The sequence below is a fragment of the Gopherus flavomarginatus genome, chromosome 5 (genome assembly GCF_025201925.1).
Source record: "Gopherus flavomarginatus isolate rGopFla2 chromosome 5, rGopFla2.mat.asm, whole genome shotgun sequence".
Taxonomy (NCBI): domain Eukaryota; kingdom Metazoa; phylum Chordata; order Testudines; family Testudinidae; genus Gopherus; species Gopherus flavomarginatus.
This window is the reverse complement of record NC_066621.1, coordinates 39,766,329-39,786,519: the sequence shown is the minus strand read 5'-3', so window position 1 is coordinate 39,786,519 and position 20,191 is coordinate 39,766,329. Positions and strand designations below refer to the sequence as shown.

Here is a 20,191-nt window from a genome sequence, read left to right as displayed (position 1 = left end):
CCTGGACCCTGTCTGGCAGGGAGGCTGCACTGGAACTCCAACTGGAAGCAAGGTGAGTGGGGCTGCGGAGGGGACCCTGCCTGGCAAGCGGCCAGCAGCCAGAACCCCGAAGCAGCCGTGGGCTGACCTCCACCGCTCTGGGGTTTACACCACCTGCTCCTTGCCAGCTGGGGTCTCAGCCCACTGCTAGCATGGGGTTCTTTCCACCAGGCCAGCAGCAGGTCCTGAGTGGGGCTGTGGCAGAAGGGACCCTGGCTGGCAAGTGGGAATCCCAGAGCAGCAGCGGGCTGAGCAGCCCAGCTCGCCCCACATGCCATGAAAAATTGGCTCCTGTGCCACCTTCGGCACGTATGCCATAGGTTGCTGACCCCTGCACTGAGTTATCCTTTTCCCTCTTTGTTTGCCCTCTATAACACTGATAGAGAGATATGCACAGCTGTTTGCCCACCCAGGTATTAACACATACTCTGAGTTAATAAGTAAAATGTGATTTTATTAAATACAGAAAGCAGGATTTAAGTGGTTCCAAGTAGCAACAGACAGAACAAAGTGAATTACCAAGCAAAATAAAATAACACACGCAAATCCATGTCTAATCAAATTGAATACAGATAATCTCACTCTTAGAGATGCTTCAGTAAGTTTTTTCCTCAGACTGGACACCTTCCAGACCTGGGCACAATTCTTTCCCCTGGTACAGCTCTTGTTCCAGCTCAGGTAGTATCTAGGGGATTCTTCATGATGCCCCCCCTTTGTTCTGTTCCATCCATTTATATATCTTTTGCATAAGGCAGGAATCCTTTGTCCCTCTGGGTTCCTCCCCTCCTGCCCCTTCTCAATGGAAAAGCACTAGGTTATAGATGGATTCCAGTTCAGGTGACATGATCACATGTCACTGCAAGACTTCATTACTCACTTGCCAGCACACACATATACAGGAAGTCTTACAGATAAAACAGAGCCATCTGCAGTCAATTGTCCTGGTTAATGGGAGTCATCAAGATTCCAAACCACCATTAATGGCCCACACTTTGCATAATTATAATAGGCCCTCAGAGTTATAGTTCATATTTTTAGGTTCAGATACAAGAGTGGTACATTTATACATATAGGATAATCACACTCAGTAAATCATAAGCTTTGTTATGATACCTCACAAGAGACCTTTTGCATGAAGCATATTCAGTTACATTATATTCACTCATTAGCATATTTTTATAAAATCATATAGACTGCAACGTCACACCCCCTTCAGGTAGCTGAAGGCTGCTATCAAATCCCCCCTCACTCTTCTCTTCTGCAGACTAAACAAGCCCAGTTGCCTCAGCCTCTCCTCATAAGTCATGTGCCCCAGCCCCCTTGATTATTTTCATTGCCCTCTGCTGGACTCTCTCCAATATGTCCACATCCTTTGTGTAGTGGGGGCCCCAAAACCGGATGCAGTTCTCCAGATGTGGCCACACCAGTGCCAAATAGAAGGGAATAATCACTTCCCTCGATCTGCTAGCAATGCTCCTACTAATGCAGCCCAATATGCCGTTAGCGTTCTTGGCAACAAGGGCATGCTCCTGACTCATATCCAGCTTCTCATTCACTGTAATCCCCAGGTCCTTTTCTGCAGAACTGCTGCTTAGCCAGTCAGTCCCCAGCCTGTAGCGTTCATGGGATTCTTCCTTCCTAAGTGCAGAACTCTGCACTTGTCCTTGTTGAACCTCATCAGATTTCTTTTGGCCCAGTCCTCCAATTTGCCCAGGTCACTCTGGACACTATCCCTACCCCCCAGCACATCTACCTCTCCCCCCAGCTTAGTGTCATCTGCAAATTTGCTGAGGGTGCAATCCATCCCATCATCCTGATCATCAATAAAGCTGTTAAGAACATAAGAATGACAATACTAGGTCAGACCAAAGGTCCATCCAGCCCAGTATCCCGTCTACTGACAGTGACCAATGCCAGGTATCCCAGAGGGAGTAACCCTAACAGGTGATGATCAAGTGATCTCTCTTCAGCCATCCATCCTGTTGTTGAACAAAACCAGCCCTAGGACCAAGCCCTGGGGCACTCCACTTGATACTGGCTGCCAACTAGACATCGAGCCATTGATCCCTAGACATTGAGCTCAACAATCTAGCCAGTTTTCTATCCACCTTATAGTCCATTCATCCAATCCATACTTTTTTAACTTGCTGGCAAGAATACTGTGGGAGACCGTATCAAAAGCTTTGCTGAAGTCAAGATATATTATGTCCACTGCTTTCCCCATATCCACAGAGCCAATTATCTCATCATAGAAGGCAATCAGGTTGGTCAGGCATGACGTGCCCTTGGTTAATCCATGTTGACTGTTCCTGATCACCTTCCTCTCCTCCAAGTTTCAAAATGGTTTCCTTGAGGACCTGCTCCATGATTTTTCCAGGGACTTAGGTGAGGCTGACTGGTCTGTTGTTCCCCAGGTTCTCCTTCTTCCCTTTTTTAAAGGTGGGCACTATATTTGCCTTTTTCCAATTGTCCGTGACTTTCCCTGATCCCCACGAGTTTTCAAAGATAATGGCCAATGGCTCTGCAATCACATCAGCCAATTCCCTCGGCATTCTGAGAGAGTCTTCTTTGCTGCTTGTTTCAGGAAATATCCAGGGGAAGGGACAGATCAGTTCTCAGAGAGACTCTCTTTGGTGCAGTTAGATTAGCTAGTAAATATAGACTTCTTCTGCACTGACTGCTTCTTTTCAAGACTCCTTGAAAACAGAACTCTTGATTCAAGAAAGCACATAAGAATATGCTAAAATCCCATTGACTTCAAAGGTGCTTAAGTACCTTGCTGAATTAAGATCAAAGTAGCTATGAGATGGTAGGCAGGAGTTTTTCTTTCTCTTTTCCAGGGTGGAAGATCCTAAGGCTACATCTACACTGCCAAGTTTTTTTGCCAAAAGTTATACCATTTTTATTAAAGAGCTTTAATTAAAATGATTGTTGCGTGTGCTAACCAGCTCCTTGTGTCACTAGAGCGCATCCACACTAGCAACAACTCAGAAAGCAGTGCACTGTGGTAGCTATCCCACCATACAAATGGCAGCAGGGTGTTTTGGGAAGGGTTTGCAGTGCCTCATGGGGCAAGGACAGTGTCACATGATGCAGGTTTCTCAATCCCATGGTTCCATGGGCATCCTACTAGATTGTCATCTGCTTTTCAACTGATATGGGATGGGGGGAAGAGTGTACGACAGGGAACGTGTGTGTAAGGGAGAGAGGGGCAGAGACAGACAGTGTGTGTTCAGGGAGAGCAGCATGCTGTCTCCTAAGTTCAGACAGCTGCCAAAAGCAACCAGTCCTGAGGCAGGGGAGGGGGAAACCCAGACATCAACCCCTGATAGCTCTTTGTTTTCCGGAGCAGAGCAGCACAGCATTGGCTGTCAGAATGGAGCTTTGAAAGGGGAGGAGTGCATGCCTGCAGGACTGCTGAGTTCAAAACAATGAGCAGAGTGGTCACTGCAGGCATGTGGGAACCCCTGGATGCCAGTTACAAAGATAAAAGCAAGCAAGGTATTTACACTGGCACTTTGGCGATAAAACCTTTGCACAAAAAGCCTTATCACTCTCCTTGAGGTGGTTTTGTTAAAACCTTTGCATAAAAAGTCTTTTCACTTTCCTCAAGGTGGTTTTATTATAGCGATGCAACTGAGGAGTTTCATGGCAAAAAGTGACTTTGCAGTGTGTACTCCTCTGCTGTTTCATTGCCAAAAGCTGCCTTTTGGCAAAAAAAACTTGCAAGTGTAAACCAGGCCTTAGGGTAGTCAGGACCAGACTTATTTGCACTCTGTGAAGTCAAATAAAATATGATCTTTACTTTACATTATGTAAACTCCAAATGAATTTGTGTGTGTTAATTTCACTTTTCAAATGACCTCCACCACTACTCAGAATAAATAAGCAGAGGTCCTTAGTACACCAATGCAAGTTGCTGACAATGGCCTCATTAACTTTGCCTACATTTCAGAGTGGTAGCCATGTTAGTCTGTATCAGAAAAAACAATGAGGAGTACTTGTGGCACCTTAGAGACAAATAAATTTATTTGGGCATAAGCTTTTGTAGGCTAAAACCCAGTTCATCAGATGCACGGAGTGGAAAATACAGTAGGAAGAAATATATAACAGTACATGAAAAGGACAAAAAATCACTTTTGTAGTGGTAATCATGGTGGCTCATTTCAAACAGTTGATAAGAAGGTGTGAGTAGGGGGAAATTAGCATGTGGAAATTAGGTTTTAGTTTTTGTAGTGACTCATCCACTCCCAGTCTTTATTCAGGCCTAATTTGATGGTGTCCAGTTTGCAAATTAATTCCAGTTCTGCAATTTCTCATTGGAGTCTGTTTTTGAAGTTTTTTTTGTTGAAGAATTGCCACTTCTAAGTCTGTTATTGAGTGTCCAGGGAGGTTGAAGTGTTTTCTGACTGGTTTTTGAATGTTATAATTCTTGATGTCTGATCTGTGGCCATTTATTCTTTTGCATAGAGACTATCCGGTTTGGGCAATGTACATGGCAGAGGGGCATTGCTGGCACGTGATAGCATATATAACATTGGTAGATGTGCAGGTGAATGAGCCCCTGATGGTGTCGCTGATGTGGTTAGTCCTGTGATGGCGTCCCTTGAATAGATATGTGGACAGAGTTGGCACTAGGGTTTGTAGCAGGGTTTGGTTCCTGGGTTGGTGTTTTTGTTGTGTGATGTGTAGTTGCTGTTGAGTATTTGCTTCAGGTTGGGAGGCTGTCTGTAAGCAAGGACTGTACAACCTTTCCTGAAGGACGATCCCTCATTCTCACAGACCTTGGGAGCAGACCTTGGGAGACAGGCCAATCCTTGCTTACAGACTGAGGGTGAAGCTTTATGTAGTGGGAACCAAAAAATGGGTCAACAAATAAATATTTGGAGAAAGCTATAGTCATGGAAGGGGTCAATAAGGGTGAATCTGGAGGCAGTGGGGTTATACAGTGTCATGGAGAGCAAGGCTGGATGTAGTCACCATTTCCTTGGAGGTCATGGAGAACAAGACTGGAGGCAGTGGGATTTTGCAGGGGTCACTAGAACCACACTCTACTGAACTAGCTGGCCCACCAGAAGTGCTGCTCTCTTGGTCATTTTGGAGAGGAGCAACAGGCCGCTGAGGGTACTATATGGCCTCTGGAACAACATGGGCAGGTCAGGGCTCTCTAGGAGCTGGGGAACAGCTCTCACTTGGGCCACCTCCTTCTTTTGGCCCTTTGCCCATAGCAGTCATGGACAAGAGCAAGAACTAGAGACCAAAGCCTGTCTACAGGTCAGGTAGATAGTAACCAGCATAGAGACTCAAACCTACAATATTGATGTTAGTAGCATCACAGTCTGAGTTAGCCAGCCCTAGAGAAAGACACCTCCTACAGCCATTTCAGATACAAGCAACAGGCTGCAATGAGATGACATCAGATTAGGGCCTTTTTTTTTTTTTCAGGTGGATTAGCTCAAATGATAGAGTGCTTGCTTTGTATCAGAGCGGTGATGGGATTGATGCTTGCATTTTCTAGCCTGCTCTGCTGTGGTAGGGGGAGCCACCCCTTTTTTATTGCTTTGCTCAAGACTCTGGCGCCATGTCTGTCTCACTGGCACCAGTCACGTCAGCTGAAGGTGAGAAATTAGCTCAAGCAGTAGAGTAAGGATGGTCTAACAGTGGAGGGATTCGACCATGATTCTGGAGACCCCAGTTTCAATTTCTTGCTCAGTCGACATCTTCCTGTGTGACCATGGAAAAGGAACTTAGGGCCTGTCTGCACTGCACTGTAAGCCCAGGCTCAGACTCAGGCCCAAACTCCCCTTCCCTCTACACACAGGTTCCACAATCAATCACTGAAGTGAACTGCGAGACACAACTAGCACGGCCTAACTTCTAACTAATTTATTCTGCATTTGACAAAAATACATGAATGCCCTATTGTTTTAAGAAGCAGGAAAAAGTGTTAAATTGTAGAAATGAAGAAATAATCCTTAAAAGTGCAGGTGCATTTTTTCCCTGAGGACTGCGCTGATCATTGTTATAGCTCCTTAACAAAGGCATCAGGTCTTAGCTGCAGAGTTCAGGAGTGTTCACAGTAATAAACTAGTAAAAGAGGAAGACACGTACCAGAGCTTTCTTCATAAGATACAAGAGCCCGCTCCCTTTCCCACTATAGTCATGTACTACATTATTCATGACATTGTAACCATTTCCCATTGAATGATTTATTCAGCATGTTTTATGCTACTGAACCGGCTCCCTCGCTGGCTTTATAAAAGGGAACAGTGTTCAAAAGAGGATGGAAACCCCCAAGCTTCAGCACATTAGCCAACCACTAATTGATATGGTTGGGATGAAACTTCCCTTACGAGCAAGTTATTCAGTAATTGTCCTACTATGGGGTTTCTTCTACCTTCTACCTGACTGGCCACTAAGAGGCAGGATGATGGACTAGCGGGACCACTGCTCTGATCAAGTATGGTAATTTCTATGTCAGTAAATATCTGACAATATTTGTTGGGGAAGCTTGATTAAATAGGGCATCACTCAAGGTTCTGGATAAGTAGATGTGGGCTTTCTGCTATTCTAAGCACAGCAGGGTCTAGGTATTTTCTCTTCCTTCTTGAACTCCTTGAAAAGTGTACTACTTACCTTCTCTTTCTGTTCTACAAGCGTTGCTCAGACTCAGTGTTATACTTGGGGTACTTCTTTTTCCTCATTAGAAATTACTTATAAATTCACAGGTGCTCCCTCCCACCTCACACTTTCATACTAAGGACCCTATCCTGCAAACACTTACGTTTAATTCTAAGTGTGTGGGTTGTCCCACATATTTCAAAAAATGTTAAACATGTCTGCAATCAACTCTAAAACCCACATAGTTCTCAGAATCCAGAGGATACTTCATCACAATGATAATAACTTAAAGATCCAATTTTTGCTCTACATTGCATTTAAGTATACTTCACAGACTCCATACACTAAGGAGGAGTGAACCAGAGGAGAAAAATAGATGGTTTGAACTGAAGTTCAATTTTGAATCAAATTTGAGCTGTTGTTTGAAATTTGGAGTACAGCCCCCACTTCTTTCCCCAACAAGCACTTTCCTTTAATAAAAACCAAAACAAACAAAAAAACCTATCTTGGGATTTTTCAAACTAGCCTGTCTCGACTGCGCAGGCAATCTGCAAATCTTGTGGTGACCATGAGGGCTTCTCCAGGGTCAAAAATGTGAGTAATGCCTCCTGGGGCACATCTGGGCCTGGGAAGCCAAAGTCTTGAATGGATCAGCCTGAAAAAACTTGGAAGACTCAGAAAACTAGAACTGAGACCACTTCCATGTGAAAACGCCACAGGGCGATTAGGCCTTGACAAAGTGTTAGGACAAGAGAGTTGAACATGTTTTGGAGGTTAGAGTGAAGGAGGTTGGATCAGCTGTGTCGAAAGATGGATGGGGAAAGTGTGAATGATTCACTTTCACTTCTCTTTGTAAAGGGACAGAGGAAGAGGTGAGACAGATGGAGGTTTTCCAGGCTGTGATAGTCCAACACTTTGGATGGACATAGCTATTAGTATCTGCAGGGCACTAGTTTCCTTCTGGCAAACTCCAGTTATTAACTAGTATTGCAAAATCTGTATTAGTTTTGTAGAAGAGAGGAGCCTGTGAGCATCACAGGAATGATTTTATCTTAAAGCTCAAACTTTTGTGCATAAACATGAAGTTTTTTAGCCTCCTAATAACACTGAGGGTTTTTTTTCAATGTATGGTAAAGATGAGAGGAGGTAATTTCATCGTATCTCAAAACACTGTGAAACTGGTAGCCAGTTTGTTAATATCACAGGAACATGTTATTTAAAAGTGATGGAAATATTGTAATGGCAGAGTATGGAAAGAGGCCACTTTCCTTATATTGATCTGTCACCACCAAGACTAAAATCAGCCTGTGTTCAAATCAGCCCTCATGCAGTATTCTTGCCAGCAAGTTAAAAAAGTATGGATTGGATGAATGGACTATAAGGTGGATAGAAAGCTGGCTAGATTGTCGGGCTCAACGAGTAGTGACCAACGACTCTATGTCTAGTTGGCAGCCAGTATCAAGAGTTGTGCCCCAGGGGTCATCCTGGGGCGAGTTTTCTTCATCAATTATCTTTATCAATGATCTGGATGATGGGATTAATTGCACCCTCAGCAAGTTCGCAGATGACACTAAGATAGGGGGAGAAGTACATATGCTTGAGAGTAGGGATAGGATCCAGAGTGACCTAGACAAACTGGAGGATTGGGCCAAAAGAAATCTGATGAGGTTCAATAAGGACAAGTGCAGAGTCCTGCACTTAGGAAGGAAGAATCTCATACACCGCTACAGGCTGGGGACAACTGGCTAAGCAGCAGTTCTGCAGAAAAGGACCTCGGGATTACAGTGAACGAGAAGCTGGATATGAGTCAGCAGCGTGCCCTCATTGCTGAGAAGGCCAACGGCATATTGGGCTGTATTAATAGGAGCTTTGCCAGAAGATTGAGGGAAGTGATTATTCCCCTCCATTTGGCACTGGTGTGGCCACATCTGGAGTATTGCATCCAGTTTTGGTCCCCCCGCTACAGAAAGGATGTGGACAAATTGGAGAAAGTCCAGCAGAGGGCAACAAAAATGATTAGGGGGCTGCAGCATATGACTTATGAGGAGAGGCTGAGGGAACTGGGGTTATTTAGTCTGCAAAGAGAAGAGTGGGGGGATTTAATAGCAGCCTTCAACTACCTGAATGGGGGTTCCAAAGAGGACGAAGCTCAGCTGTTCTCAGTGGTGGCAGATGACAGAACAAGGAACAATGGTCTTAAGTTGCAGTGGGGGAGGTCTAGGTTGGATATTAGGAAAATCTTTTTCATTGGGAGGGTGGTGAAGATCTGGAATGGGTTACCTAGGGAGGTGGTGGAATCTCCATCTGTCAAGGTTTCTTTCCCCACTCTGAACTTTAAGGTACAAATGTGGGGACCTGCATGGACACTTCTAAGCCTAATTACTAGCTTAGATCTGGTATACACTGCCACCACCCAGAATTCCAGTGTCTGGGGCACTCTCTGTCCCCCCAAAACTTCGTCCCCTCCCTGGGTTGCCTTGAGGGACTTTACCAGTTCTCTGGTGAACACAGATCCAAACCCCTTGGATCTTAAAACAAGGAGAAATTAACCATCCCCCTCCTTTCCCCCCACCAGTCCCTGGTGAGTCCAGATCCAATCCCCTTGGATCTTAAAACAAGGAGAAATTAGCTATCCCCCCTCCTTTCCCCCCACCAATCCCTGGTGAGTCCAGATCCAATCCCCTTGGATCTTAAAACAAGGAAAAATCAATCAGGTTCTTAAAAAGAAAGCTTTTAATTAAAGAAAGAAAAGGTACCAAATTATCTCTGTAAAATCAGGATGGAAAATGCTTTACAGGGTACTCAGATTTATATAGCCCAGAGAAAACACCTCTAGCCTTAGGTTCAAAGTTACATCAAACAGAGGTAAAATCCTTCCAGCAAAAAGAAACATTTACAAGTTGAGAAAAGAAACATAAGACTAACACGCCTTGCCTGGCTAATTATTTACAAGTTTGAAACACGAGAGACTGATTCAGAAACATTTGGAGAGCCTGGATTGATGTCCCGTCCCTCTCAGTCCCGAGAGCGAACAACGAACAAAACAAAAAGCACAAACAAAAGACTTCCCTCCACCAAGATTTGAAAGTATCTTGTCCCCCTATTGCTCCTCTGGTCAGGTGTCAGCCAGGTTTACTGAGCTTCTTAACCCTTTACAGGTAAAAGAGACATTAACCCTTAACTATCTGTTTATGACACCATCCTTAGAGGTTTTTAAGGTCAGGCTTGACAAAGCCCTGGCTGGGATGATTTAGTTGGGGATGGTCTTGCTTTGAGCAGGGGGTTGGACTAGATCACCTCCCAATGTCTCTTCCAATCCTAATATTCTATGATTCTATGATAACATCACAGGTCTCTCCTGGAAATAGACCCTGCCAGCAATATGAAGCCTAGATGCAGTAAAAGGGAAAAAAGTATGTTCGGCCCTGATGGAAATGTCTTGTATCTGCGGCAGAAAAGACCTGGAGTAGTCTAAGCACTAAGAACCCTAAAATGAGCCAATCCTGAGGAAGAGAACTGGTTGAGATTTAATCTTATTTCTTTGTTTGATAAAGTTCAGTCCCAGGAAATGGGTGAGTTTTGTCCCTACAAAGTAAGGCAAAGTATAGATTTTAGATCAGTAGAACCTGAAAGTGTCAATGACCTGTTACAAGTGTCTTCTCTTTATATTAGATATTACAATGGAATTCCTTCTTCTAGTATAAAAACAAGGAGTCTGGTGGCACCTTAAAGACTAACAGATTTATTTGGGCATAAGCTTTTGTGGGTGAAAAACCTTACTTCTCTAGTATATTATGACCTATGTCTTGATTCCCATCCCACTAACACTAGTCTTACCCAGTTTAATTCCACTTACTCATTATTCTCACAAGTGTGCAAAGGGAATTGTGCCCCTAATTTTGAAAAGGCGCATAATGCACTATAAATGGAAAATATCATAAGATGTTATAAACTCTTTACTAGATGTCCAGCATCATGGTACCTAGGCATGATAGGTGGGGAGTTGAGAGAGGCGGGATCTGAAACCGTAAGGTGAATCAACACTAAACAGAAGGTTCCTTACACTCCATTAACAATCTGTGAGATTGTTTTTCTTCACAGCAACTGTAGATGGCGGCCAAGACAATCCTTGATAGTATCTATCGTGAAGTTTTTCCCAGACTGTTGCTGTCAATTCAAAAGGGAACATTCTGAGTACATTTATTTCACGTAGATGAAAGCAAACTGAGCACTGAACTGTCCACAGACTATGGGAATTAAACACCAGTGTGGTGCACTGACAACCTGGGTTACTTTTGGGTGACTGGAAATATTTCCACTGGAAAAAGTGTTTGCAGAAAACGAACACAATAGGAAAATGCTAGTTACTGAATGCGAAGCATTATCAAGGTCTGTAGCCCCACCATGAGATTCATGCTGTTCTGGATATGATAGAAAAACACTCAAGGATGGATCCAATGCCAAACAACATGCAAGAGGTTTCTTTTACTACCCTCAGTTAGGAATCTAGAATGCTGAAACCTCGCATTTAGCAGTCTCTGACTTCTCTGGGTCACAATTGCCCAAGGCTCAATTTTGAAATTTTGGTCTCTCTGCAGGCCCCAGACACCATGGTCTAAATTTAGATGCCAGCCTTTTGTGAGGTGAAAATGGGTATACTTCAATGCTGTGAAAGCAGAATTACTATGGGAGTATATACTGACCCAACCAGGGAAAGCTCCCTGCACAGACTGTTCTAGCCATGGGCAGAAGTAATCTATGCAAGGGATGGAAACTCCATCACGTGAGTTTCAATGTGCTGACCATATCCTCCCAGATTAGAGTACACTTTTCTAGGCTCTTTCACAGAAGACCAGAGGAATGCATTTCGGAGGACTGTGTCACTCCACACGTCATACATACTGAAACATAAGAGCAGTGACTTGGATTTGACTACTTGACATCTGAAAGGTTGAAAAAAGAGATTGGGTTTGCACTGAGGTTTCAGCAAGTTCTTCCTTAGAACTAGTTCCTCTCTCCTGATTCAAAGCCTGTGGCAGAGCTGGGGGCTGAGCAGTGAGCACCGCCAGCACATTGGAAAGTTGGCACCTGTAGCTCCAACCCCAGAGTCGGTGCCTATACAAGGAGCTGGATATTAACTTCTGAAGAGGTTGGCCACCCCTATCTTAGAGGATATAAGATGGCAATAAAGGATATGAGAGGCAATAGAGGATATAGGATTCGAATAACCCACAAGCTTAAAGCTCAACTATTAGTTATATTGATATGAATTACACCTAGGTAATAAGCAAACCGTCAGAAAATTGTATGCACGATGTATTTTTCCAATAAATTGATTTGGTTTTTTATAGACAATTATGCTGAATTATCTAATATTGGTACTAAAATTAGTATCAGAAAATTTTTATTGAAACTAGTAAAAAAAATCTATATCTATACAACAACAAATTGTGTGCCTTTAGATATATACTTTTTTTTTCACCATAAATAAGGAAAATTATCCTTCTTTTCATGTGAATAAATGAAAAAAATTGATTAATTTTATTAAGGAAATACAAAGTTTATCCACATTATATATAAAATATATTTACAAATGTTTAGTCTGATTTAATTTTCACCACAAAACAATGAATTGTTGGGATTTTTCTTTTGCCATACTATAAAAATGCAATGTATTATGCATATGATATCTGATTTACAAGTCTATATAAGAATTTTTACATCGCATACTGCCTATAATAAAATATTATCTTGCATGCTCCAAACCCACCAAGCAGGGCCACCCAGAGGATTCAGGGGGTCTGGGGCAAAGCAATTTCAGGGGCCCCTTCCATAAAAAAAATTGCAATACTATACAATACTATATTCTCATGGTGGCCCCTCTGGGTCCCAGGGCAAATTGCCCCACTTACTCCCCCCACATGGGCGGCCTGGGGAAAAATAAACCTTCCGCAGCTCAGCACAAACCCAGTTTTGAGCAAACTTCTTTGCAAGTTATCACTGGTCCTCAGAATCAGGTAGTGCTAAAAGGTACTAAAACTCATTAAAAGGGTTGGACAAATATTTTCCATTAAAACTTTTTTTGGATCGAAAACTAGGGGTTTTTAAAAAGCAGAAAAAAATCATGGCCAATGTCTGCTTTCCTTCAAAATTTGTTGAGGTTTTTTTAATTGAAAAGCTGAAATTAGTCTGCCAAAATCTGAACATGGTTTGGGGTTTCAGCAGGTCCAGCGCTACCATTTAGGCGACCTAGGCAATGGCCTAGGGCGCCAGAATTTTTGGGGGGCGCTATTTTGCCGGGGGGGTAGCGCGCGGGTCCGGTGGACCTACCGCAGTCATGCCGGTGGACGGTCCGCTGCTGGAAAGGTTCCGGTGGAGCTGCCGCAGTCATTTCGGCGGACAGTGTGCTGGTCTAAAGGCTCCGGCGGACCTACCGCAGTCATGCCTGCGGCAGCTCCACCGGAGGCTTTCCAGCAGCTGACCGACCGCCGGCATGACTGCGGTAGGTCCACCAGACCCACGGGGGGCAGCGAAATGGCCATCCACCTAGGGCGTCAGAAACCCTGGCGCCGCTCCTGGGTTTCAGAAGCATGTGGCCAAATATTTGCTGCTTGCTGTGTTTGATTGTTTAAAGAAACAATAAAAAAAATTCTACTTAAAAAATATCCAAAACTTTTGAACCACCTCAGCTTGTGACCAAATGCCTGAGCCCAGGTTTCTGATACTCTGCTGGCTTCCTTGCTTCATATCTGTCTCCATAACTTTGGATTCATTTAGCTTAGAACATAAGAACAGCCTTACTGGGTCAAACCAAAGGTCCATCCAGCCCAGTATCCTATCTACCCACAATGGCCAATGCCAAGTGCCCCAGCGGGAGTGAACCTAACAGGTAATGATCAAGCGATTGCTCTCCTGCCATCCATCTCCACCCTCTGACAAATAGAGGCTAGGGACATCATTCCTTACCCATCCTGGCTAATAGCCATTAATGGACTTAACCTCCATGCATTTATCTGTTTCCTAGAGACTGGCTCCATGAGACCCCTCACAAACTGGAGACGGTTACTGTGGGTTTGTCTTTAGTATAGCTTATGTACATATTCCAGGAACTGAGCATTTGAGCTTGTTCCAGAATCTGGGATGAGCCTATGTTGTGAAAACTGAAATGCTCAAAATAGCGCATGCATGTGAATGGACACAGGGTGTTAAAATTAAATTAACCCAGGGGTTCTCAAACTGGGAGTCAGGACCCCTCAGGGGGTCACGAGGTTATTACTAGGGGTTGCGAGCTGTAAGCCTCCACCTCAAACCCCGCTTTGCCTCCAGCATTTAGAATAGTGTTAAATATATAAAAAGGTATTTTTAATTTATAAGGGGGGGGGTTTGTACTCAGAGGTTTGGTATGTGAAAGGGGTCACCAGTACAAAAGTTTGAGAACCACTGAATTAACCCCTCTGAAGCCTCAGGGAATGCAGTGGGGGAGGGGTCTCCCTTGGTAGGGTTGGGAAGGAGGTAGGTGATGTAGGATATTGCTCTTTTCATGTGATCCCTCCCCTAGTGGCTAATTTTAAATGAAGCTACCCTCCCCTGATATGAATCTCCCTATGGCACTGAAATTAAATATAGACGATAATTTGGCATTTGAGAAGTGAAAAGGATGGTAGCCCTAATGGAAAAGCTAACAGCTTGGGTCTTCTGCAAGCCTCAAACTGCTGAATGAGCCTGGCCCTGACCCCTATCCAACCCCCACCCACTTCGTGTCCCCGACTGCCTGCCCTCCCTCAGAATCCCTGACCTATCCTGCTCCTTGTCCCCTCAACATTTACCAGAAATCCACCCTGCTCCCTGTCCCCTGACTGCCCCAACCCCTATCCTCCCCCCCACTGAGTCCTGACAGACCCCCAGAATGCCCACAATCCAACTCTCCCATTCTCTGTCCCCTGACTGCCCCCCCCAACATCTGACCCCCTCCCTGTCCCCTGAATGTCCTTGGGACTCCTTGCCCCTTATCCAACCCCCCCAGCCCCTTACCCCAGCTACCCCTTAACCCGGACCCTCAGCACATCCAGAAGGGTCGCTGGACAGCTGCAGCATGGCTCCGGCGGGTCCTAAGCTACTCCCCACTCAGAGTCGCATGGTAAGGGGGCGGGGCTGCGAGCTCCAGTGGGGCCTGACCTCCATCCACTCGGCCTGGAGCTGGCAGCCCCGCCCCCTTACCACACAGTTCTGAGCAGGAGGAACTCAGGCCCCGCCCGAGCCATGCTGCAGCTGTCCAGGGACGCTCCTGGATGCGTTGAGGCTCCAGGAGAGGGGCGGAGGTGGGGTTGGGTCAGTGGCAGGGCCAGGGCCAGGGCCGGGGCAGGAGCCTCAGCCATTCTCATGGGGGCCCCTACAGAGCCCAGGGCCTGGGGCAAATTGCCCCACTTGCCCCCCGCCCTCTGGGCGGCCCTGCTGCCAAGCAGAAAATCCCAGTCTTTTTTCTAGGCAGACATCTCTCTTCATGCTCGCTTCTCTATCCTCTGTCTCCCTGAAGACCACTAATTAATTTTGTGTAAACATCTTGGACACAGAGAGTGACAACAAGCTATATGCATGAAAGAGAAGGAAAGAATTTACCAGAAAAAAGACTGGTAATCTCTAGATAGGCATTGAGAAAGTGAGAAAAACTAGCCTATATTCAAGCAAATATAAATGAAATTTATAGGCTTTAATAGCTTATAAATCATAAATGCACATAATTTGAAATAACTTGCTCACCAAGTATTCAGAGTATTTTGATATATATGTATATCTTCCTTCACTTCACTCAAAACCCTCTATTTATCCTTTCATCAGCACTCTGACATTTACTGTGAAGGTTCCCGAAACTGACAGAGGGAAGCCAACACAAATTTATCCTCCTCAAGATCCACTTGACTCAAGCCTATAAGACGATCACCTGCAAACTCAATCATGTGAAGCATGGGTAGCTCATGAAGCAGAAAGTAGCATGCGCACTAAAATATACAATTGTACATATGTACAGATCCAAAGGAGAAAGAACACATTAACATACGAGTAGGAGCTTGGCAGGATTGCTTCACGACACTGCCCTCTCTGATCTCACAATTTTCCCGATTTTATCAGCAGTGAGAACATTAATTTTTTTATTTATTTAAATAAGTTATGAAAAGACAGTCAGAATTTTAGCAGGAGCAGGTGGCCAAAAAACGCTGCCTTGGGATACTGATAGCAGAATTAGTTGTAGAAATAGTAATTTTACAAGTGCAATTATTGTTTTTTTCTCAGCCCTGGCCTCCCGCCTGTCAATAATGAACAATTAGTGAAGGATAAGGGTATGGGTGTTTGTGTAGCCAGATATGCATATTTCTGTCATATTTGAATGAAAATGTCTCTATATAGAAAGAATTTTCTTTTTCTCATATCTCCTTTATTTATCAACCGATTTTGATAAAATTTGAAATGGAGTCAGTTCTTTTCTCTTTTAGAGGCCTCTCCTATTGTGAGGCCCTAGGCTGTAGTTCAGTTATGTTATTCCTTAATCCAGCACTGGTCCTGCCCCAAGCACCACTCAGCCCAGTCCAAGGATCATCCTTAATACTTGATTCAAATCAGGCCAAATCCCAAGAGCCGCTGAGCACTATATTTTGCTCTCAATAGGTCCTTTGTCATGCTCTCATTATGCACAAATCCTCCTTCATAATACAAAAACCAGAGGACATTCAATGACACTGAAAAACAGCACATTTAAACTGATCAAAGGGGAAGTATTTGTTTCAAACACAGAAATCACCTGTGGAACTCATTACTAGCAAATATTGCATCCAGAAACATGTAAGGGATTAAAAAAAAAAAAAGAATGTTCTCCTTCAAATGACTGAGCACTTATACATTCCACTGTAGGTGTATGTGCACCCAAAGCACTCAAGTCAGATTCTTTCAGCTACATCTGCAGCAGCATATGCACCCCTCCTGTCTTCATGCACCAAGCCGAGGATAAAAAGGTGCATGGTTGCTGCCTCTTTCTCAGTTCCTTCTGACCACTGTGGGGAAGAGCTGGAGCTCACTGTCGCTCTTTGAGTTTTGGTTAACCAGCCTTCAGGAATTCTCATATTGTCTGTAGTTGTTGCTTAATTTAGTGTAGTTAGTAATGTAGTGGTTTATCTGGTGTTTGTGGCACTCTATACCTCAGGGGAATGCCCTGTATCCCCCATATTAATCACTTGCATATCATTATGATATTGCATTGTGACGGGGTGAACTCACCCCACACTGGACTGGGAAGGGTTAACTCCTCACTGTGGGTACAGGAAGCCACACACCCACGTCCCTACCAGGCATGCTCCAGGTGTAGCAGCAGTATAAGAGGGAACCCAGAGACCCCAAATACGCACTACTCAACTATTGAGAAAGAAGCCTTGGCCATTAAGTGAGCCATAGAAGCTCTGCAGTATTTTTTGTTAGGAAATACATTCTGACTGATCACTGACCATGCGCCCTTGTGATGGTTGAAGAGCATGAAGGATACAAACCCATGAATCATGCACTGGTATCTTGCCCTGCAATTACATGACTTTCAGGTACCACATCACCCTGGGAAACTACATGCCAATGCCAATTTTTTTTTTTTTTTAGGATAACAGGGGAGGGGAGAAAGAAAGAGCCCCCAGCAGATACCCTCTTGAGGGAGAGGGTGTATGATGGAGTAAACTCACCCTGCACTGGAGGGGAAGGGTTAACTCCTCACTGTGGGTAGAGGAAGCCACGCCCTCAAGTCTCTACAGGGCATGCTCCAGGTGTAGCAGTAGTATAAGAGCGAGCAACCCAGCTCAGTCTGGGCTGAGTGCCAGAGAGGAAGGATGCTCCTTCCTGGCTCATGCCCAGGAACCACTGAAGCCCCGGACTGCAGAAGCCAGAGGCGCTGAGACCCACACGGATGCCCAGCTACCTGTGGACACCCCAGGGAGGTCCAGGCTACAGGAAGTTGCAGAGGCTGAAGAACCCAGAGATGGCAAAGATGCACAGATCACAGACGGTAGTGACAAAATAGCAAGTAGCGCAGGAGGGACAAGTCATTGTCCTGAGGCTGGTCAGCATGTTGATGGATTGGATACCCACTGACCCAGTAGCAGACTCACTCGCCACTGCAAGGGCCCTGGGTTGGGCCCTGGTGGAGCAGGGAGGGCCTGGGTCCCCGTACCTGTGCCCCCCTCCTTCTGGGAGGCGTCCCACACTTCCCCTCACCCCAAGCAGCTGCTTGACTCTACAGCCCCACTCAGAGGGCAATTTTATTGAATCCCGGCACTAGCCTGTGCAACACTGCCCAGAGAATGACTTTATTGACTCCTGCTGCTAGGCCCTACAGCCCTACCCAGAGGGCCACCCTATTGACTCTGGCCGCTGGGCCATACAGCTGTGCCCACAGGAGTATCTCCATCGACTTGGCCGCTAGACCTGGATACCAAGGAACCCAGTGGATCATTAATGACTTTGGCTGCTACACCTTACCACCCTGTAGACCCAGGGCATCTCTATTGACTCTGGCCATCAGGCCTTATTGCCTTGTAAACCCCAGGGTACCCCTATGGTCTCTGGATGCTAGGCCTTACTGCCTCACAGAGAAGGGCTGCCCCCCAGATGTGGGTCACATGACCCGATTGCCCTGTGGAGCAAGGCAATTATATAGACTCCAGCCAGTAGGCCTTAAAACCCTGCAGATCAGGGCATCTCTATGGATTCCTGCCCTTAGGCCTCATGGCCTGGAGACCAAGAGCGGTGGATGGGGTCTCTTCCACCCCATCACATGCATATAAAACATGCCTTGTAAGGTATCATGAGAAAGGTTATGATCCTTTGAAACCCACTGTTCCAACTAAATATGTATATCATTAATGCATATGAAGTTATGAGAATTGTGTTGTACGGTTGTCACCAAAATATGTTGTGGGTTTGGGAAGATCCAGATACTAGCTCCCCCAAAGACAATAGCAAGGGAGGTAACCAATGCCCGGGCAGGTGCCAAACAGACATCACCAGCCATTGTCCATCAGAGGAGTTACAATTCAATGACTTGCTCACAGGAGACACACTGGGATATTGCTTCACCTTGTGGCTCAGCAATGCCCACCAGATATTCCTGGTGGACTTATGTTCTCCAAGCACAGGGACTAAGGGTATAACACACAACACAGATATGGTGGTTAAGGACAGTCAGGAGGAGGCACCAGTTTATTTTCTGTTTGCTTATTTTGGGAAAGGGAAGGAGGGACAGAAAAGCAGGAAAATAAGTGAAAGCAATGAAGCCACTATGAAGCTGGAGCTGTTTAGACTGCAGGTTGCAGAATAAGAAAGGGAGCCCCAGAGAATATTGGAGCTAAAGGATATCAAGATAAAAGAGAGAGAGAATCTGAGAACCAGAACAAACACATCTAAGCTGGGGCGGCTCCAGGCCCCAGCATGCCAAGCACGTGCTTGGGGTGGCATGCCATGGGAGGCACTCTGCCGGTCGCCGGGAGGGCAGCAGGCGGCTCTGGTGGACCTCCCACAGGTGTGCCTGCAGAGGGTCTGCTGGTCCCGCGGCTCCGCCTTGCTTGGGGCAGTGAAATGGCTAGAGCCGCCCCTGCATCTAAAGGCCCCAGAACTAAAAGCTAGAGAATCTGAGGAGAAAGAAAGAGATAGAAAACACCAACTGGACTTAGAGAAGCAGAACCACCAACTGGACTTAGAGAAGCAGAACCAGAACACATTGATCCCAATGATTCCCACCACTCCAAAAATCCTCAATTGAGACCATTTATGTCCTGCAGACAATGAAGCAGATGATGTTTCTGAATATTTAACTACTTCTGAAAGGCTGTGTGAAGTACATGAAATCCCTTACACCAAGAGAGTTTCTACCTTGATTGTGAAATTAACTGATAAAGCTCTAAATGTATTGAATGAAATGCCCATTGAGGAGGCTTTAGGCAATTATAAATTCAAGAACACTGTTTTGCAAAGGTTTTAGATTAGCCCTGAAACATATAGAGTTAAATTTAGGAATCTTAAGAGGGATATTGTCAAATATCAAGGATATTGACATGAGTAATGAGGGGATATTGGCATGAAAGGGGGATATTGGCATGAATAATGGGGAATATGTGAACAAAATGAAAAAATTGATGGGAAAATGGGTGAGGGGCAAAGGTGTTACAAGCAGTGAGGGAGTGTTTGATCTTGTTGCTCAAGAGCATTTCCTAGGCATATAAGGCAGATGTAAAGCGGTGTCTATAGGACAAAAATGTTAAGTCTGTGGCCGAGATGGCATCTCTAGCTGATACCTTTGAACAGACACAGGCATCTATTGAAAGCAAATCACCAAAAGAGGGGTTTAAACCTGGTGGGAAGGGCAGGTCCCGTTTTATCCCTAGCAAAAAGGAGAGGGGTTAGGAATCTGGACATTCCCCTCCCCAAAAACATCCCATTACTGATAATTCCTATCCCAAACCTCCTATCAAGACAGAGGAGCCCAGAAAGAGCTACCTCTGTAATT

At 45.0% G+C, this 20,191-nt stretch overlaps 1 protein-coding gene across 2 annotated transcripts in view; it reads left to right on the top strand.

The window, feature by feature from the left end:
* The window catches only part of LOC127051048 (acyl-CoA (8-3)-desaturase-like), a 161,534-nt gene extending 145,794 nt beyond the window's left edge, over positions 1 to 15,740 (top strand). Inside the window, exon 14 of one of the 2 annotated variants that reach the window (XR_007774380.1) lies at positions 15,496 to 15,740. The gene's annotated coding sequence lies outside the window, so the exon portion shown is untranslated. Of the gene's footprint in view, positions 1 to 10,011; positions 10,854 to 15,495 lie in introns of those variants that run through there. The other variant, XR_007774382.1, reaches the window with a different exon arrangement.
* The last annotated feature ends 4,451 nt before the right edge of the window (positions 15,741 to 20,191 follow it).